The 18844-nt window shown below is 37.6% G+C and overlaps 1 protein-coding gene across 4 annotated transcripts in view; it reads right to left on the bottom strand.

The window, feature by feature from the left end:
- Positions 1–18844, bottom strand: part of TENM4 (teneurin transmembrane protein 4) — a 2707421-nt gene that overhangs the window by 2349876 nt on the left and 338701 nt on the right. For all 4 annotated transcript variants that reach the window (XM_070274304.1, XM_070274303.1, XM_070274305.1 and 1 more), the window contains one exon: positions 11796–11839. The gene's annotated coding sequence lies outside the window, so the exon portion shown is untranslated. The remainder of the gene's footprint in view (positions 1–11795; positions 11840–18844) is intronic.

Genomic DNA, 18844 nt, shown 5'->3' with positions numbered 1-18844 from the left:
GCTTTGACAAAGTTCCCCAGTGATTTTCACGGGCATCCTTGCTTAGGAAGCCAAAAGTATAGACCAGAAGCAGGGAGTGCAGGAGGAAGTATTTCCCTACTAGTTTATTTGGTACTTCCAAACACATTATGCATTTTTCTTTCTCCAGATTTTTGCTTGATGTTCCTTCAGTCGAGTAGCGATTCTGTTTTCCTCTTCCCAAACCTTTAAAGCATCTTCCAGAATGAATCCCCACCTCCCTTCATGTTCCCATAGCTATTTTCTTTTGGTTTGATTACAATGGCATTTTGCTTGGCCTCACAATACTTGAGGTCATATGATCTTTTTAGGTAAAGAGCTTATTCAGGTCTATATCCCACCAGGCCTCTGCAGTGAACTTTGGGCACACGTAGTGCTCAATTAATGTTATTTTAAAGAAAGAATGAATGACCGAATTAGTGACTGTCCCAATTTCAAATTTATATTCAAGAAAGTATAGAACAGTGGTCTCGATATTAGACTCTGGAATCAGAATGCCTGGGGGCTCGTGCCACTTTTGGCCATTTATTTAATATCTCAGTTTCCTATCTGGAATATAAAGATTACAATAATACCTAAAGGACTGTTAGAAACATTAAATGTTAGCATATATCAAATGCTTAGATGAGCATTTGGTGTGTAGAAAGTGTTCAGTAAATTCTGGCTACATCAATTGCACCACCAGTCTACAGAGACACTCTTCTTGTCATAAAACAGTTGGAGAGTGTTTACTGTGTCTCTTCTTTTTACTCAGTTTAAATTACATTATAATAAAGTAAAATCTCATGTTGAATTGATGCAATCTCTTCTCAAGGAGTCCAACCATTTACTAGAGATACATTAATCTTAATAAACTCTGTGAAGTATTATCATAATTAATATTTATTAAGCACCCAGTGTGGAATATTCAGCATACAAAAGACAGAGAGAGAGAGCTTGCATTTGAAAGAGCTCGGTCTAATATTTTCCCACATCTACATTGGCATTTTAATCAAGCATTCCAATAGACAGTCTAGCGACCATTTTCAGAATCCATACAGCTTCTGTGACCAACGAAAATCCCTCACATGCCCCATCTAAAGTAATTTGACAGGAAGCAGTAGAAAGAGTCTGAGTTGCATGAAGATGCTCCTGAGCTTGAGATCAAGATAAGTTGGCTTGATGACTTTGGACAAGATATTTAAAAACTCTAGGCTTCACTTATTTTACCTTTAAAACTGTCATTATAATATTTACATGTCAGTGTTGGTGCTTGGTAGATATTAAATATCATGCTTATTATATTTTCAGTCAGTTAAAAATGATTTTGAAATAACATTATGTTTCTAAGATCCAACGTTCTGGGAACCTGTCCTCGGTTACCAGAATTACTTAAATATTTGCATGGGGAATTAAAGTTGCTCAGAGTCACAAAGTTTCATATCGGTCACAGGAATTGTTGGCAGCCACACAAAAACCAACTTCAAAGCCCTTTGTATTAATAGCAGAGAGTCTGGTTATGGGGTGAGGCTGATGCATCTCTCATCCATAATAAATGACCTGCAGGGCAAAGAAGAATAACGGTCCTTGAAGTCACTGGCTTTGTAAGGTGACTCACCTTTCTGCTTAAGAGATTTTTTTACCAATGCATATTTAGAGGAATGAGAACTGTAAAGAAGATGAAAGCACATCAAACATTTATCTCAAGAGTTTCATTTTCTAAGGAATAGCAGGTGTGTCATACGATTTCTCAGAGGGGCAAAGACTCCTCTAAAGCCTCTGCTGGTCCTCAGAGAGATGGATGGCATGGAGGATGTAGCGTGGGATGGAGAGCCATAGATAAATATTCCATTTAAAGATACTGGGTCCAGGCAGTACATTTCTCACAAGACTAAAAGTCTCAGAAACAGTCAAATTGCTATGAACAAAACAAAAGAGAAAACTCCTATAGGAGACAGTATTAAAAATTGACATAAACTCAATCTAGAATACCTTTAAATTGCACTAATGAAAACCCACCAATGACGGCCTCTATCTGAGTCATGTTTCTCTCTCTGTCCTCTAGGTGTCCACCCCACCAGCGATACACTCACATCCACACATATGTAAACCCAGAAACAAGATTTAGCACACTGCTGATGCTATTTCCTTACTGTACCATTAAACCAGCCCAGAACTCAAATATCTAAGGATAATTAATTTCTGAAAAGTGTCTCAAGTGCAAAGTGCTTTGTAATTATTATTTAACAAAGAAAATATCCTTTTACATGGGTAGAATAATGGTTTTCAAACATTTTAGCTGTGGATTTCCTTCAAATAATAATTTTAATAGGCAACATTCCCTGAAGACTTAATCACTTACCAGGTATTATTCTAATTGTTTTTCATTTACTAATTTATTTCACCAACAGAATTTTATGAGGTTGGATTATTACTAGTCTTTTAAAAATTATTATTATAGACAAAGAAACTGAGGCTGAGAGAGATGAAGTAACCCAGAGTTAAATAGCTAGTGAGAACTGAAACTAAGTTTGAATCCAGTCTGTCTCTAGAAACTTCACTCCTAACATTACCCAACATATAAAAAAAGATGAAAGGAGAGAGACTCCGGTAAATGTCTTCATTCAACAAATAGTTGTTTAGTACCTACTATGAGTCATATGACACATTAATCATTAGAAGTGGAGCAATGAATATGTCCTTGTTCATATGAAGCTTGCTTATGGGAAAGCAGACAATAAAACTAATAATATACAGACAAAGAAAAAGCAAATACACAGTAGTTGCTCATTCCTCAAATAATGGAATAATTTATCACTCAAATCCAACCAAAAATTCTATTGGCTCTACTTTCAAAATATATTTCCAATCTGACTCTTCCTCTGGAAGCCAGGCTACATCATCTCTTACCTAGACTACTGCTCTAACCTCCACACTCTTTCCTTACTGTCCCCTTCCCCTCTTATTGCCAAAAGCTCTTTCCTTATCTAACAGGGCACTAAGTTCTGCTAGTTCCACTTTCTGAATTATTCTCAATCTGCATCTTCATTGTCATTGTTCTAATGAATGTCTACATCTTTGACTTTTTCAGTGCTGAGTCACAGACTGTAGATCACTGAGAAGCGCCGGAGTTGTTCTAAGAGGTCTCTGGAAACATATCTGCACATAAGACTGTCTGCAGTTTCTGTAAGGACAAGTACAACTACCACCAAGTGGGAATAAAGAAAAGAACGACATTTAAAATGGACTTCCAACTTGAAAAGTTAGGAACCACTGACTTAGACCTCTTGACCAATGGCCTTCGGCTCTTGTTTGGCCATTCTTTTATACATTATGCATTGTCTTCCCTTCCAACACTGTTCTCTCCCAAGTGTGTAGATCTGATCATGTCACTACCATGCTAAGACATTGATGTCTTCCTATTGGAAGAGAAAATATCATAACTCCTTAGTCTGTTGTTTGGGATCTGTTTTGCACCACACTCACTCTTGTATCCTCTGCATCTTCATAAGTATACGTGCTTATTTGCTCTTCATTAGATATTTTAAAAAATCTTCCCGACTTTATGTTTTAGCTCATGTTTTATTCATGTTTTGGCTCTGATATCTTTTTTGTTCTTTATCCTCTAGACAAAATATTTCAAGACCAAGCTCAATTGCCATTTCTGTGGAGACTTTCCCATTCTTTTTATGCAGAGTAAGTTAATCATTCTATCAGCTATGCTTCTGTAGTACTTATGAAGTCGTAATAAAATTAGATATAATTTTTTTTCCATGATAGGATGACCTAAGAGCAGGAACTTTAAAAATCTAAAGTAGCACCAGACCTAGCATATATTCTGGTGCATAGTAGGCATGTAAATACTTGGTACATAAGTAATATTATCAAACCGATAAAGTATGCACATTGTGTACTTTCAAATAGCATCCTATTTTCAATTCTTGCTTACACATTTTGAAAGTAAATATATTAATATTTATTAATATTAATACCTTAACAAGTCCTCATTCATGATCATACTTAATTAGGGTAAACAGCCTACTATTTGGTCTTCCTGCCTTAGGCTCACCCTTCTCCAATTCAGAGTCTACTTTATAATCAGAGAGCTGTTTCCAAAATCAGAAGTTTGATTATGTTCCTCCTTTGCCTTAGAAATCCCTGCATGTCCCAAATAAAGTCCAAATTCCTTTCCATGGTTTACTAGATCCTTCATTCCTGGCCCTTACTCGTCTCTTCAGTCTTCTTGCTCTCCACTCTCAACTCTCACTACCCCAAACCCCCAAAATGCCATTCTACTCTCCAGGCATGTCAAACTAGTTTTAGATTCCCTCTTATCCCATACCTTTGTGAATGTTGCTTATCTACACCTCTGGTTATACACCCTTCCCCTATCATCTCCCCTTTAATTCCTTGGTGTCCTTTGGGGTTAGGATTTGACTTAAAAGCCAACTAGCCCAGCTCCTTTCCTGACCAACTCTACACCCTCCCCTCCAGTAACACTAGCAGCTCTCCTTCCTCTGTCTCCTATATCATATCACTTGTCCCTATCATAGCACTTATGAGGGTTTTTCAATTTCTTGTTTGTGTTTCTGCATACCTCACTAAACCTTAGAATCTGTGAGTTCTTGAATTATCATATTCATCATAATATCTCCAGAACCTTGCCTAGTCTCTGGCACGTAGTAGGTATTAAGTAAATATTTGTTAAATGGATGAATGAAAATTATTATCTAGACCTTGGTCTCAGTCAAAATCTCAAGAGCAATGTGGGCTCTTAGAAGAAATAAATCTCAAGCTGGTTTCAAGGATTCTAAGTTAAGGAGGTTCTCAAGCCAAAGGTGATTCTGAGCCTTTGGCTGGGAGAAAGGGGTTTTAGCAGAGAAAAAGGGATTAACTCATGGTGAATTAGACCTTGAGAATCCAAATCTGCTTTCATAAATCTGAGTTATTTTAGCATGAAAACATGCTGTCCCCCAGAAAGCCTGAGCAGGTAGGTGTTGGTTTCCTTTATAACAAATGAAAGAAGAAGACAGATCTGCAAGGCAGGAGACAACGATTGTATATATGAATTGGGTATGTGACCTTGAACAAATCATTTCTCCTCTTTTGTCCTGTTTCAAAATAAGGGGAAAAGTTGGATTTTTCTTCAGGATCCCTATTTGGTGAGTCCGGAAGACAGCCCTCATCCTCTATTACAGACTGTTACAAAATCTCCGTAATGGTCTGCCATTTTCTCTTCTGATACATCCTCTATGCTACCAAAAATTTCATTTCTGAAATGAAAAATTAATCATATCACCAATGGCTTATCCATTCCAACCACTCCCCTATACCTCCTTGATGCTTCAGCTTGGGCACGGACCCTTTTCCAGTCAATCAAATAATTTACCTCCTCCCCATTGAATTTGTCCATGACCCATTGGCTCAGGACTTTGAGCAAAATAATTAAAAAAGAGATGTTTTCTTGCCACTGGTGTTGCCAGGCTGGTAGGATATCAGTCTCAAAGGGTAGCTTTGTGCATGTGGTAAGAGCCAACCTGTAAAGGAAGGTGATATGAAGGAGAGCCAGGCAAAGAGGTAGGATGAGAGTACGACCTGTTCCTCACGCCGCTGTTTGAGTCTTTGCGTCCAGCCAAGTGCTGGTGCTACCTTGTGGTTTTCAGTTATTGTTGAGCTGGTTTCCATCACCTCAACAGTCCTACTATATTAAATTTAGGTTTTCAGGTGAATTCCAATATCTGTGTTTAACAATGGAAAAAAATGCCACCTCTTTTAAGGTTGTTTTTAATGTATGTGAAATTGAATAGCATAATACACTGACTTGCATGAGGCTTTCAATAAATGCTACCATCTTTCCTTTCTTGTCTGAATATATATAATCCTGGTCGTTCTTCTATCCTTCCCATGGTAAGTCAAATTACTACCTACATTGTGAAATAAGTAAATGCACAAGGCAAAATGCTTTGTTAAAGTGTAGTCTGAAAAGCTTATTTATGTGAACAAGAAGCTTCAAGCCCTGGAGCATGCTTGGATTCTACATTCTTCGAATTCTGACCATCTATAGTGCTGAATGCTCTTTCACATTGACTATCACAGTTAATTCTCAGACTAATCCTATTAGGGAAGGCTTTATTATGCCTATTTTTAGATGACTAAACTATATTAATTTCCTTGCCTTTTCCGACTTTTAGAGGCTACATGCATTCCTCGGCTCATGGTCCTGCATCATTCCAACTTTTGCTTGTATCATTTCATGTCCATGTTTGACTAACGTTCCTGTCCCCCTTTTACAATGACTCTTGTGATTACATTGGACCCATCCAGATAACGCAAAAATAACCTCCCCATCTCAAGACCCTTAACTTAATCACATCTTCAAAATCTCTTTTAGCATGTCACACAATATATTCACAGGTTTCAGGGATTAAGATATGAACATCTTGCTGGGGATGGGTGGGCTTATCCAGTCTGACATGTAAACCAATCCTCATAGAAATTAATAGACATGTCCAAAGCAACACACAAGGTTACTGTGAAGACTGGGTTTCAACTCCACCCAAGATTATCTAATTCCAAAATGTGTGCTTTTATCTATTGTGTCTATGATATGTAGACACTGCTTCATGGCACACTCTATAATGCTATAAAAATATAGAAAATGTAGTGTGGATTTACTCTATTGTCACTCTCAAGAAGTGTTTGTTTGGTCCTGCCTGAAGCCTTTTTCTCAGTCATAAGCTTCAGAGAAGTGAATGTTGTTGGGAAAAGTGCATCTGTGTGTTTCCTCTAGGCAGTCGCCAGACATTCATGTCCTTATGATTTACACTGTATGCAAACCTTGGCACCCAGTTAGTTTCCTGTTGGCAAAATGATTTCACTATATACATCATTCTTATCTTAAATGTTTGTGAAAGTCAGTCAGTCAACAAGCATTTATCGAGTGCCTAAAAAAGCATTTCACATAAATCAGTGTTACGAGTCAATAAGATAATCACTCAAATGTCAAATAAAAGTAACGTTCCTCAAATGAAAGTTTTCAGAAGTGTGCAGATTGTGAAAACACAAAAAAGCACTGTGACTGCATGGCCAAATTACCCTTAATGATCTGAAGCCTTAGAAGATAACTAAATGCCTCATGTCTCTTTATTTGTCTGTCTATCTATCTATCTATCTAGTCTATCTACCTACCTATCTACCCCTCTATTACACATACACACACACATACACAATACCTATTTGTCTAAGTAAAATATTTTCAGTGGATCGAGACTTTTTTTTAGATGTAACATACAGCACAGTGATATGACTATGGTAAGTAATTCATCAAAAACCATTTGTTGAACTGGGAGGTACTATGAGTTGGATCATAAAGCACAAAAATGCACTGTAACATTGAGGGCTACTTAGTTAGACAGAGATCAGTATGCTGAATTATATGCAGCTCCCTTAGTCTATTATACTCTTATTATTAACATGGTATTACTAATACATTATCATTAACATGGCATTCCATCTGACCAGTATGCTCTCTCCAACTTCTTTACCCAGAGAACTTGTACCAACACCTCAAGTGTCATTTCTCCAAGGCACCTCTCATTCCCATACAATGATTTAGGTGTCCCATTTCCATGCTTTCATAGCACTCAGTACTTGCCTCTATGGTGACACAGATTATCATTGAATTAGGTGGTTATTGATCTGTGTTGTCTACTGTCCTATGTTCTCCATGAAAACAAGGCTGTATCTTATCTACTGGTCTGCAGTCCCCAGCCTGGAGCCCGGCTTATAGTAGAAAGAAAACACTTTGGGGTTTAGAAGATGAAAGGTCTAATATTGTGCAGAGGCTTTTGAAAAATGAGTTTTCTGCGGTTCTGGAACTCTTAATGCAAGTACTACTCAGAGCCATATTCCTGCTTCTTCCAGTTGATGAAACCTCTTCACTGTTACTGAGATTAGTTCAGAATGCAGAAATCTATGTTGCCTTTAAATGGGAGCATATAGATCGTATGTATAATTCTTCATTGATAGCAATGAAAACACCAGTTATGAAAGGATCGTGGCCCAGTAAGAAATTAAGCTTCTCAAATCAGCAAGACTCTGCTTACTGTATGTGGACAGTACCACTGGCAGATGCATGCCAGCCCTCATCCTTTAGGGATTAGGGGGTCACTGGAATCCGCACTGAAATAGACTGCATCTCTTCCAGTTCTGGGTGGGCAAACTCACTTCTAATAAGATTCTCTATCTTTGATTAAATAAATTGGGAATTTAATCTACCAATTTGTGTTGTGGATGTGTGTGTGGGTGTTTGGTTTCTATCTGCCAGACTTGAAATGACACAAAAAGTCAGAGAAAGCTTTATAAAGGAAATAACATTTGAACAAGGAATTTTATAGAAGGCTGGAATTTTGTCCTGTGCAGGCATAGGTATGAAAGCCTTGGAGGTAGAGGGAAAATATACAAAACTACAGGGGTGTTCAGGAAAAGAAAGGAAAGAAATGGGTAGAGAATAAAATGAAATTAGACTGGTAGATGGAGAATGTTGAAAGATAAGTTTGGAGAAGTGAGTTGGGCCTTGACATTGAATGGCCTTGAAAGCAAAGTTAAAAGATAAATGTTAGCAGAAAGTGGCATAAAATGATTTTTTAAAACAAGATATTTTTTTCGTAAATTAATTAATGTTTAAAAGCCATTGAAGGCTAATGCTCTTTGTTGATTCTTCAAGCCTCTTTAGTTCTTCTGTTCATCTTCCCCAGAACACTGTCCTTGCTATTTTCTGATGCTGAAATGTACAGAGAAATTTCACAATAATGTGAAGTCATTCAGGGCCAGGCTAACAAGCTACTTCATTCATGAAAGAATTCCAAATTCTCACTCATTAAGAGCGCCTGGTATTCTTTCCATTTCAAGTTTCTGAAATGTATCATACTTTATATTAGAGCTAGTTTTGTTTATAGCTGTCTCTCCTACTAGAATATGAACCCCTTAAGCATAGAAGACATGTCTGATTTTTAAGAACAGCAACAATGAAAACAATACAAATAGTCACTAATAACTATACAATGTTGACTGTGTGATAGAAAGATTTCTAAGCACGTTACAAGGATTCACTCATTCAGTCCTTTGAGATGACGAAAATGTGACAGAGAGGCACAAGGTCATAGACTTTGTATTAGCAGAATTCTCAACCAGAAATTCTGAATCCAGAGTCCTTGCTCTTAAGCATATGCAATACTGTTCCTTTATCAAAACCAAGGATGGTATTTCGCATATATTATAATTAATAATAACAGCAATACTCTCCATTTACCCAGAGTCTCATCCTCAAAAATATAGCAAATTAGTTTATTAAATCAACAAATATCTATTAAGGTATGTTATATTCCAAGCACTTTCTGTTCCCTCAGGATTCAGCAGTAAACCAGTCTCCGCTTTCATAGACCTTACAGCCATGAGAGATTATACAGCTACAAAATGTCACCTACAAATAAACTTTTACATGTTTATAATAGGTGTCAACATCCAAATTATGCCTTAAGTCATAATTTTTAATGACAAATGTAAACCTGAAACAGTGCTGATTAGTGAATTCATATATTCTTTTGGACTTTTCAGTGATACATGGCATTATCAAGAAAATGAATTTTAGTAAGAGTTTGGAAATTTTAACAAATTCCTTTAGACAAATAATTTTCTGGTTTATGTATCCAAACTCATTAGAAATTCTTACCTTGCAAGAGGGATTAATTTCATACCCAGGAGCAAGCCTTTGATATAGTAATTCTTAACATTTGAATTCATCATGTTATAACTGTTTGGGAAATAGCTGCTTACCTATAAAAGCTAAATGCACTCTTTCATCCATATGAAGTATTTGAATCGTACATGTCAGGCAGTTTCTCACGTTTCCAGTTCAGTACCACAACTAAGCCATTATTTTTCTCCTGAGTTAACATATTCATTTACATATTCCTTACGAATTCTTTAATGTGGTGTCAAATGAAATCCAGAAATAGGCACTAACAAAGGTTGTCTTTTTGAGAAGTGAGAGGTGAAGGAATCAAATCCCAAAGCTGCTTCTTCGGACCCATTAAATGGCTGCTCAGTTTCACCAACATAGCTAGTTAATGACTAGCTCTTCCCAGACTAAATTTCAAGAGATCCTTTACAGCATTTTTCTGCAGTCACCTAGATTATGGTTCTCTCTAATATGACTGCCATGCATATAGTGCCTGGTCAAGGTAACAAACACCTGTGTCAAATATTTTCAAGAAATATGCCTCAACATGTCTCATAGACTTTATTTTAAAAATACCACTAACATTAAAATATGCTAAACAACCAGATATATCATCAGACACTCTAACTTTCCACTTTAGAGATAATATGCTCATACAAAAATATCTAATTTTTCTAAGCTGTCACGAGCCATTTTAAAAACTCATAACTCTTTTATTTCAGCATGTTCTCAACCAACGCTTAGAATCTAGGTTATAATTGCTCAACATTATCATATTTGCCTGTGGTGATATCAGACAGCATTGTCTCACTTGCAAAATGAATACTTAAGAAAGAAATGCTATGGGGACAAACCAACTTTATTATAAACGGTAACAAGCAGGTAAGGTGGTATAGAATAAGCAGTATTCTATTTAAACTCCTATAGTAATATTTCCTCTTGTATTCTCAAAGGAGATTATTAAAAACGTATTGCTGAGATGTCTGTCTAAAAGAAAAATATTACTTGTAGGCATAAATATAAATTCTAATTTCTGTCATAATTAAAAATTACATGTATTTGTATTGCCAATGACTCTCCCTAGGTATCTTGAATTATTCAGTGAAGGAATACAGACACACAAGCATCAACAATTCCTCTTGAAGAACCAATCTGATTTATTATACACTTAAGTCAAGAAAGAAATTCTTCCTGTCGGTACTGCTTTTCAGCTGCTACATAGATCCATAAGGAGCATAGATCCACAGAACATCTAAATTATTTATTAGGAAAGAAACTAGATTTCCCTTGGTTTATGAAAAAACCTATGACTTCACAATTACGGTTATTTCAACTTGAATGTTACACAAATAACAACAGAAAACACCATCTGCCATGAAAATTCTTAAATCAACTCTCAAAAAACACTTAGTTTGAAATTAACTCCATGATGTAATTAATAAGTTCTAGTAAACTGATTATTTTAAATGTGTAAGCTACAATATTGGGAAACCTAACATTTTCTGACAAGAGTTCATTGCTTTCATGCATAAAAGAAACTAAATACTTCATCCCATTCAAAATTCAGAATGAGAAAGAATCGTTCATTTTCATATTTCTAAGGTATATATGAGAAGAAAATTTCAGAGATGTTCCGTATTTTTCATGGAGTGTGAGGAAATTTACAAAATATAAAATCTAAGCAGATTACATTATTTTATAGAGATTAACAATCCATAGTTTCTCCCAAGTTAGTTTCCCTATTTTCCCTCTTTTCCTATATTCATATGGACCCTGGTTTTCCTTTAAAATATAACGTATGACAACACAAACATCAGATGTTCTCCAAATTTTTTAATTCAATTATCTTTTGCCACTTTGCATATTGTTTCACCTTTCATATCATTCAGTGAGAGATAAATAGAAAAAAATATTTCTCTAGGTATCTCATCTGCAGGAAGAGAACAGAATATTCGGTCTCCATAAGTCATAGTTCTTGGTTTCTAGCTTTGAGGACCAGAGTTACAGAATATCTACTCTTAAAAAAATGCATCATTTTAAGAAATGTACTGTCACTTACCAGTCAGTTTACATCTTAGCACCGATGTCCAAACAAAATTGACACTGAAAGAATAAAAAAAAATATTAATTAAAATATAAAAGTAAAAATATAAAAACAGAGTATTCCATATTAAAGTTAGAAATCATATTGTTAGAGCTCTGTTAACACAGCTACTATTTAAACACATGGTGTTTAGACAAAAGGCATTTCAATGAAAATAATGACCATAGATTCTCCATAGGTAGGCAAATCTGTACAAACTCATCTTAAAAGTTTATGGAAAGAAACAAATTCAGTAAGTTCTTTAAAGGCATCGACTAGGGTTAAAATGAATTCAGGATAAAAATAGTTCTAGTCACAGTGTATGCCTCCTTAGCTGTTGTCTAACCAGACGTGATAAAAATAGAGACGGTCATATTTATTGTAGCTTTTTCTCATCACACGGGGATGGGCAAACTTCTTCACTAGAGACAGTGAATATTTTAGGCTTTATAGATGTGCAGTCACTTTCTAAACTACTCAACTCTACGTATGTAAACCAATAGGTATGGCTGTGCTCCAATTAAACTTTATTGACAAAACCAGCCAGCTGGCAAGGATTTGGCCCCAGGCCACAGTTTGCTGACTCCTGGCAAAACACACTGAGGATTCCGACTCAGAAAGATGAATGCTAACACTCGGCTGACAATGAAATATAGCGAATCACAGGGATTAATTAGAGCCCTTAGCTTCAGAATAAGCTACGTGATTTAAAATCATCCTACAAAAACCTGTGAGGTTCTCACTTGTAGAATGATGATATATGAGATTCAGAGTAAGTATTTTTAATATTTATAGTAAATTTTATATACTATATTTTATATACTAAATTTTGAATAGTATATTTTTAATATATTGAACATATAAGGTAGATATCTAAAAATGTGATAGTAAATAGGAAATCTCATATTTTTAAAAGAGTGAAGACAACTACTTGTTGATTCTTATTTATGCTTTAAAAACATTATGCTAAATGATAGCAAGATTCCTGGGACCTAACTTTTGCTTGTTGATCAAGGTATTCAAATGAAATGAGGAAAAATAACAGATTGGAGTTAGCCAGAGAGAGTCATCAGACGGGCTTTACAATCCTTGGGAAATGAGTTGAAAAGATGAGTCTAGAAACATCCAGAGAAAGGTCTGCTGTCAGTCTGGAAGGCAGCAGTGAAGGGGTCTCTGCAAGAGTTTCATTATTTGATCATTGGTTAACCAAAATGTAATTTTGCTAGAAAAAAGGGAACCGACTGAATTGCCAATACACTCAGCTTTTCATACTTTCATTTTTGGCAATACAGGATCAACTCAAAACTGGGCAACAGATTATGTAGAAAAGAAACAATTATATTTGTGACAGAAGGGGTTAGTAACAAGAATTCTTGGCAATATTTTATAGTTATAACTGTTACTTACTAATTTTTGAATTTTTGAAAGTGATTCAATGTGGTAGACCTCAAAGGGCATTTCAATATTCAGGGAACACCTACACCCACCCACACACCTACCTACCCACTTACACTCCAAGTGTGTATTTTCCACTTTGAATGGCCAGCTTGTCCTAATAACTTTACTTTTATACTCAAAGAATGACTCCACTCTCCACTCCACCAGAGCAAAGAAGTATTAAGGAAGTATCTTTAACAAACATAAATAACGGATTTCTTGTTCTCTTCATTCGTATGACTCCCAGCTATGGGCTCAGTGGGTCCCCCTCAAGTTCATATGTTGGAGTCCTAACCCCTAGTACCTCAGAATGTGATTGTATTTGGAGATAGGGCCTTTACAGAGGTAGTAAAGGTTAAATGAGGTTATTAGAGCAGGCCCTAATCCAATATGACTGGTGTTGTTATACGAAGAAATTCAGACAGATGTGAGTGCACACCGGAGAAAGAGCATGTGAAGACACAGGGAGCAGACAGCTATCTACAAGCCAAGGAGAGGGACCTCAGAAGAAACCAACCTGGTCAACACCTTGATCTCAGATTTCTTGCCCCTACAACTGTGAGAAAATAAATTTCTGTCGTTTAAGCCAACCAGTTTGTGGCTATTTTGTTATGATAACCTTAGCAAACTCATACATTCCCTCTCTCCCATGCTCACCTGTAATAGCAATCAAGGAATGGCAGCAGCAAAACAGACTTTCTCTCCTGCCTAAAATCTAACTAAAAGCCAACTTAGCCTCCTGCCTCCACCAGCTACAGCGACTGCTAGCAATTAGAGAAGTAATTGTGTCATGCTTTGACTAAAGAAGGAATAACTGGCTGCAGGTGGAGGGGGGAAGGAAGAAGGCTCATTGTGAATGGCAGTTCTCCATTATAAGAGAAGCTATAAATGGATCCGGAAAACGTAGTTGAAATCCATGTGGTCAGAAACTATACATTGTGCCTTTTTTGGTATGTTCCCAGTTCTTGGCTGCACTCCAGAGGCCAGATGTTGGAATTCCAACTAACAATGAAACTGTCAAAAATGGAGGTTGTTTCATAAGACCTTGATGGTCTGCTCATCGTTTCAGAGAAAATTGAGGCTCTTAAACATTAATCTGCTCAAAGTCACAAAGATATTGATTTGTAGATCCTGCATGCATTACAAAATCACATTAGTCCTTTTTCAGTTTATACACTATAGAAACCCAGCATCTGTGGGCAGTTCATTCACTGGTTTAACAAATGTTGACTGAGTGCCCACTATGTTCCAGACATGCTTCTTGCTCTTCAGGATACAACAATGAACAACACAGTCTAAGAACCTGCCTCCTTGAGTTTATATTCTAACAGTAGGTGATGGAGAATAAACAGTAATCATAATAGGTCATTACATGACATAATATGCTATAAAATTTAAAGCGTTTAGGCAGAAAAGTAAAAGTACAGCAGGGTAAAGGGATTGGGGGGCACAGGGTAGAAGTTGACCTGGAACAGGCGAGGGGGCAGGTTCGGATTTTAAATTGGGTGTTGAAGGTAGGCTCATTGACATTTGAGCCAACAATTGAGAGATGAGGGAAGTAGACAGCTAGCTATTTCTGTAAAGATTGATCCAGGAAGAGAATTCTAATACAAAGGCAAGGCCTTAAGTTTTAGGCCTGGAACCTGCCTGAATTTTTTGAGAAATAGTGAGGTGACCACTGTGACTGGAGTGGAGTGAATGAAGGGAAAAGTAGTGGGAGATGCAGCCAAATCAGGAAAGACAAGGGGAAGAGAACTGGCTGGGGACACCCTGGCAGGCTGTTGCAAAGAGACTGGATTTTACTCCAAGTACAACGGGGAACCATTGCAGGGTTTTGACCAAAAATTACTCTTTATTAGAAGGATTACTGTGGCTTCTCTATTGAGCATAGATTTGGGTGTTAGGCCATGTGGAAGCAAGGAGGTGAGTTAGGAAGTTACACCAATCATCCTGGTCAAAGATGGTGGTGGCTTGGTGGGAGAGATGGAAATGGTGAGAAGCAACTGATTATCGGTGAATCTGGAAGTTAGAGATTTGAGGCTATCCTGACATACTGGATATGGATTCTGAGAGAAAGAGGGGAAAGAAATCAATTTTATTACGTGAGCTCTTTCCATTAAGGTTTCTCTTCTATATAACAGATGTTGTATGGCATGATAGAGCATGAGCTTTGAGGAAAGGCAAATCTGGAGCTGATTTGTGGCCCTACTATGTACCAGGCATCCCCTCCTTAGAGACAATAGTGTTGTGGTTAAAAGCTTAGGTCTGAAGTCTTATGATCCTTCATGTGAATGCTGGCTCTTTCACTTACTGAGTAACTTTGAGGAATTTACTTTGACTTCCAAATCCTCAGTATTCTCGTTATATAATTGGAATAACAAACATAATTACCAAGGAGGAATAGAGAAAGAGGTGGGAGAGGGAGAAAGAGAGAATGTGTAACAGCTGTTAAGGCACAGCAGGCATATTGAGCATAACAGGCAAGCACAGGGCAGGTGTGGTAGATTGAAACAATGGCTTCAATTCATCCTCCCTCTCTGTGGCCAAGCCTTTTGCCATGTAACTTTGCAGTTGTTCCTTCTAAAGAGGAAGAGTCTATTTCTTCACTTCTTGAGTTTGGGTTGAGCCCTTGGTGACTTACTTTGGCCTGGAGTATAAGGTAGAAGTGACAGTGTGACAATTCCAAGCCTAGTCCTTAGGAGGCATTTCTGCTTTTCCTTTTGAGCCTCCGTCCTAGCCCTGGATTGACCAGAGGATGAGCAGCAGGTGGGGCGAAGCCACTTCCACTGACCCTGTGACCTGCAGCAGGAAGCAGAGCAGCCTCCCTACCTCACCCTGAAGCAGAGCTGCCCAGCGAGCTCAGAGGAACCCCAACCAACCCGAAGATACATGGGTAAGAATAAGGAGTTGGTGGGTTCAGTCACTGAGTTTGAGGACACTTCCTCACACAGCAGTAGCTCAGTGAAGCAGTAGGTGTTAAATAATCCTAGGCTATTTTCTTAGAATTTTGATGAAAACAAAACAAAAAACAAATAACACTTCCCAACTCCCACCTACTGAAAACGAACACTATCTGTCCACTGAATCACCTCCTTTTGCTTTATAGCTTTTAATATTTTAATGCTGAGAGCAGATAGGGAGTTAAGACACAGGTCAAATTCTTCAACACAGAATGCAAATTTTACATTAAGCCATCTCAAGAGTCACTTAACTCCTCCCTTTAAGTTACCGAGGACCTTAGAGGGTTTGGTAAGTGCTAGAAAGCTTCAAATAGGATCACAAGCTAGAGCTGGTGAGTTTGAGCAATATCCTTGACTATATCAGAGATCCATCTTTATTCATTGTAAATACAATGGGGAAATGAGCTGCTTTAAGCAAATTCTTTCTAAATGAAATATGCCTAAAAGAAGATAAAACATTTTATGGTGCATGGGGGAGACGTATATTGCTGTCACTGGGGCTATTACTATATTTTAAATAATTTTTAAGTGACGAAGACAGCGTGTGTGTATCTTCATTATTTGTGGATTCTGTATTTACAACTTTGTGTACTAGCTAAAATATACTTGTGACCCCAAAATCAATATTTGTGATACTTCCACAGTCATTTGTAGACAAGTGCAGTTGAGTCACCCCGGAGTGGGGGGATGGTGCATGTTTCCAGCTGAGGTCAAGCAAGGCGATGCTCTGCTGTCTATTTCAACTTTCCTACTGGAGATGTGTGTTCTTGACATGGTCTACTTAGCACCAAGTTTTTCTCACTTTTGTGCTTTTTAGTGGTAACTTTACTGTTTAAAATGTCCCCCAAGTATGGTGCTAAGGGCTGTCAAGTGTTCCAAGCACAAGAAGGATATGGTGTGCCTTCTGGAGAAAATACACGTGTTGGATGAGCTCTGTTCAACATTGAGTTATAGTGCTGTTGACTGCAAGGTCAATGTTAACAATTCAACAACATATAACAAGGTGTCTTCACACATAAAACAAGGTCATGTAAGTTGACAAAAATGTTGCTGCCAGAGGTTCACAAGAACCTAACCATGTATTTCTCCCAGGAGCAGTGATTTAGTATTTGCTAGTTTAGTGTTTATGATAACTTTACAGAATATAACTACTGCAAATAATGAGAATTGACTGTGTGCACGTGTACATGCGTATTTGTGTGTATATACATGTATCTATATATTTCTCTCTATATATCAGATGTCTCTCTTAGAATAGCATTTTAACTATACTTCCCAATAGTTCCAGTCACCAAATAATTCTTTACAGAAAGAAGCCACCACTTTCTCTAAGGCAGGCCTAGGATCTTTCACAAGAAGATGAGGGACAATGTTTCGAACTGTCCTAGTCATTCTGGTCATCATCTTTTTACACCTCTTGGGTTAGAACATTTAAATGAATGAGATTGCTACCATGAGATTCAGTGGGAAAGAAAATGCTGAAGGAATAGCTGCCCCAAACTTACTCATAAAGCAGTGTTACAAAAAAAAAATATTTCCAAGTCATTAAAACGTCTCATTAAGATAAAGATTATGGAAAAATGTAGTCAGAAGTATCAACAGCAACTGTTTATCCCTAAAATAACCATTTCCTAAACTGAATTCCCCCTTTCCTTTTTGAACTCACAGTACCTTCTCTATATCTCATTGTTGCACTTAACCTCCATTTGCATGATCATTTTATCTTTCTCCTGTCTTTAATATCCCCTCAACCTCTGTCGCATAAGTTCTCGAAGCACCTAGTAAACTATGCTTATGGAATATTTAACTGTCACCACACTACACTAGGGTTTCACACACATTCTTTTTACTTTCTCTTTTATTTTTTTGAGGAAGATTAATCCTGAGCTAACATCCACTGCCAATCCTCCTCTTTTTTGCTGAGGAAGATTGGCCCTGAGTGAACATCTGTGCTATCTTCCTCTACTTTATATGTGGGATGCTGCCACAGCATGGCTTGATAAGTGGTGTGTAGATCTGCGCCCGCCCGGGATCTGAACGAGCGAACCCCAGGCTGCCAAAGCATGCAAACCCGATCACTAGCCACCAGGCTGGCCCCTCATGTGCATTTTAAATGCATGTATATGTGTGCATCATTTGTAATATTTGAAATTAATATTCCTCTCTGTATAAACTACCTCAAACCAAACATTGTACCTCACCCTCCCAAGGAATTTCTTGTTAAAATTTCTAGCCTTCATCTGAGTCTAAGCCAAGCTGTTGGAGGGGGTCATGGAGAGCACATGGCTGCTGGTTGAATTGCGAGCTGGAGCCTGGCAATCAGAGGCTCCCTCACCCTCTCCTCTGTCCTTGGAATGTATGTTCTGCCCACTGTTCCCATAGCTGGAGCCATTTCAAGGGCACAGCCTTGAAAGGGAAAGGTGTTGAGACCATCTGGACTGTGTACGTGCCTGAATCCTATTAAGGCCTCTATATAAACTTTCAAGATTCTGGTGGGTGAGTGGGTGCGCAGTTCAACTTGTCATGTGGCGGCTCAAGACAAGCGTCATCTGTAAGTTCCCTCACTTATTAAAACTGCCACCTACCAATCTGGAGTGGCCTGTCTCCTTCTTCCATCTCGCCTTGCCC

This window comes from Equus caballus, chromosome 7, assembly GCF_041296265.1.
Source record: "Equus caballus isolate H_3958 breed thoroughbred chromosome 7, TB-T2T, whole genome shotgun sequence".
Taxonomy (NCBI): domain Eukaryota; kingdom Metazoa; phylum Chordata; class Mammalia; order Perissodactyla; family Equidae; genus Equus; species Equus caballus.
This window is presented reverse-complemented; position numbering and strand designations above follow the sequence as displayed.